The sequence below is a fragment of the Populus euphratica genome, unplaced genomic scaffold (genome assembly GCF_000495115.2).
Source record: "Populus euphratica unplaced genomic scaffold, PopEup_1.0 scaffold6.1, whole genome shotgun sequence".
Classification (NCBI taxonomy): Eukaryota; Viridiplantae; Streptophyta; class Magnoliopsida; order Malpighiales; family Salicaceae; genus Populus; species Populus euphratica.
Genome location: NW_011499849.1, coordinates 297,247 through 301,230, shown reverse-complemented (window position 1 = coordinate 301,230; position 3,984 = coordinate 297,247).

The following is a 3,984-nucleotide window of genomic DNA, read 5'->3' as shown; positions in this document are numbered from 1 at the left end:
AGTTGTAGAATATAAATTAAAATTGACGGTAACTTGAAGTCTTTCCATACCTTGTTTATGAGATTATTTTTTATATATAAAAAAAAAACTTAAATTTAATCCTTAACACGTTACTTTATTATTTATTGAATTTCAAACATGTTGATTTTATTAATTTTGACATAACATAATAATCAATACTAGATATCATGCTTGCTTGACATCCATACAAATGTCAATAGCTAGCTCATTGCACTGTGTCGCAGGCAAGAGTAAAGAAAATTTAAAATACAAAAAGAAAATTAGGTATTGCTCTTTTAAAAATAATTAATTATAAATTTAAAATCAACTAGATAACAAATAATATTTTTTTTATAAAAAATAACTAATAACTTGGAGTCATTATAGAAATCACATCTAGGAAACATTATGTTAGGTATCTGCTCATGTTATTGTTTGGTGGTAAACAATCTACTAGACAATCGACTGTAATCTATTCATTCTATTATAGATTAGAAGGAAAATGATGGACTGCATTAAATCTTTGACTGAAAATGACCAAAATACTTTAAAAAAATTGAGGGTTTCCTATAATGTTTTATTATTTATATAAACAATAAAGCACCTTAGTATATTTTTTAAGTCATGTTACAACAATTTTGTGGTGCACTTGAGCTGGTTAATGCATAGAACCGGACAAAGGTTGCGTGTTTGAGCGCTAGGGGCGCAAATGTTTTTTGAATAGTGATATAAAAAATTAAATACTAGATGTTGGGCTTCATTTTTTTTTTATTATCATTTTTTTTCACACTTCAGAAAAGAATTATCGATTTACTTACTTTTTAATTTTGACATGATTCATGAATAGTATTATAAGTTTTTATTTAAATTTTAATAAATTTTATTTTCAGTTATTATGTATCCAACATGAAAATAATAATCCTAATAATAATTTGTTAATGACAAATGATTGAAATTGGTTTTTTATTATTAAAATTCTTAAATTGATTTTGAATATAATTTTATAATATTTATGATTTTTTTTAATTTTTAATCACACAAAATATGAAAATATTATTTTGAGATGGTTTATTAACATGTTTTAACAATCGTACAATGTTTTTTTTTTTCCTTTTAAACAGAAACAATTTCTCTTGCCTTCCTGGCTCAATGTTTCCCTAGTCTTCAATTCTAGTTTATTGACTCTCTCAGTCGTTTCAGAAAAATAAAGAATCCGAACAATATCTTCAATTTTGGGGTTTTTTTTCCAATCACAAAGGACAATCGTATTTCCCCCCCTTCACACGCGCACGTTCTTCACCGAGTTAGTTTCGTCAAGATGGAAGGACGCCTTTTTAAAATTTGCCGAGCATGAATATGTCGTCGAACTTGCGTGTGAAACGAAACTTTAAGATGCTCTAAAACAAGGTTGCTTCGAGATTTCCAAACCGTCCAACAAGGCTATCATCTACACATGTGGCGAATCATCTGCACATGTGCAAGACTATCATATGATAAAATTGTCAAATATTGAAAAGCACGCCATCGTACCAAAGGTTCAACGAAGGGCAGTATTTGTTGGAAGTGTAATGAAAATGGAACGTCAAATAATTATCTAATGTCTGCTAGTACCAGACCACACCTAATAAACACGAGATGTATGCGCGTGCTATCACAAACTTCTAATAGTATTATAATTATAAATTAACATTAAATAAATAATAAAAATTAAAAATATAATACAGTCAATATTTTATAATAGAAAAAAATTATATTGATTATAAAAAATTTAAAAATTAAATAAAATAATTTATAGCAATTTACAGTGTTTTATAAGAAAATATATAGTGTTTTCCCATATGATTTAGTTTTTTTATTAATAAAAAATAAAAAAAAATTACAAAGGTAAGTTTTTTATTGACTTAATATTAAAAAAAATAATAAAGATAATTTTTGAAGAAAAAAACTCACGAGTAAAAACGTTATAGCAATTGACAATGTTTTGTGAGAAAAACTATAGTGTTTTATTCAATAAAACTGATAAAAATAATTTAGAAAAAAAAAACCATATAGACAAATACTATATCAATTCACAATGTTTTGTAAGAAAAGCTACAATGCTTTTCCCATATGATTTAGTTTTATTGTAATTATAATTCTTAAACAACTCAATATTAAAAAAAAATAACAAAGATAATTTTGGAAAAAATCATGTAGAAAAACACTGCAACAATTCACAGTGTTTTTAAAAAAATTACAAAACTAAATTCTCAATAAGCTTAATATTAAAAAAAAAATTGGCATAGATAATTTTAGAAAAATATAATTAAAAAAAACCATGCTGAAACAGTGTAATAATTCACAGTGTTTGTGTAATGAAAACTATAGTGCTTCCCCAACGTGATTTAGTCTTGTTTATAATGACTTGTAATTATAATTTTCAGCCAGCTCAATATTAAAAAAATAAAATTTTTAAAAAAATCATAAGAAAAATCATATTAAAAAACACTCTAACAATTCACTGTGTTTTGTGAAGAAAGTTACAATGTTTTCCCTATATTATTAACCTTTACTACAAAGTTAAATTCTAACCAGTTTAATATTAAAAAAATAAAAATAATTTTGAAAAAAAACATTATAAAAAAACAAAAAAAACTGGGAAAAAACTATGTAAGAAAAAACACCGTGAAAATTCACAGTAATTTGTGAGGAAAGTTACAGTGTTTTTCTCATATATTGTAATTATAATTTTTAACCAGTTTAATATTAAAAATAAAATAAAAAAAGATAATTTTAGATAAAATCATCAAAAAATAAAAACAAAAAAAACCATGTGGAGAAACAATGTAGCAATCAACAGTGTTTTTTTTTCAAATTACAAAACTAAATTCTTAATCAATTTAAAATTAAAAAATAAAATAAATAAAAATAATTTTAAAAATAAAAAAGTAAATTAGAAAAACTATGTAAAAAAACACCGTAGTAATCCATAATATTTTATAGGAAAAGGTTACAAAAAAAATTTTTAACCAGCTCAATACTAAAAAAACATAAAATCAACATATAATTTAAAAAAAATAAACAAAAAAAAGTTGAAAAAAAAGAGAAAAATAATTTTGAAAAAAAAACCAAAAAGTAAAAAGAAAAAAGAGAAATGCACTATGGATTATTGTTGTAATCCACGGTACATTGGGCGTGTGTGAATAGTGAATCACCAACACCCTTTATCTTATTACTTGATTAACTAGATAATTCTTCTGCATTATGGTTTGCATAATTTCAATGAGAAAAAATATTCAAATATTGTTAACATATTTTTTAATAAAAAAAATTAATTGTAAGCTAAAATATGATATATATTGAATGATTTTTTAAAATGTTGATATAAAGGCATATTAAAACTACATAAGTCAACTAGGATTTGATATACAAAATCAACGAATCAGGTTATGAGATCGGGATAACTACATAAAATACAAATTATAAAAAAAAAATATAAAACCTGATTTCAAATAAATCTAATATTAAAAGATGAAATAAATAAAAAATTAATTAATCAAAGGATAAAAAAAATTTAATTTAACTTGAGCTAACTTGTTATATCTATGACTTGGATCATGATATCAAAATTACTTCATAAGAAGAAAATAAAAAAATATGAAGTTCTATTTTTCACAAACTCAATGTTGAAAGTTGAAATAAAAAATAAAAAAAATAAATTCATAAGATTGTGGTAACTCTATAAAAAAATTTAAAAAAATTAAGAAATCAACTTCCTAACCAGCCTAATATTGAATGAGAAAATTACATACATACATTCAATTAAAAAGGATCCAAAAAAGTTGAATCAACTTGTTTAACTTGCAACTTAAGTAACGAGATCAGGATAATCCCTTAGAAAAATGAAACCTAATTAAAATATATTTAATTAAAAAAGATAAAAAAAAACCGAGTCAACTTGCTAAACCTGCAACCTGAGTCATAAAATCATAATAAGCTTATAGA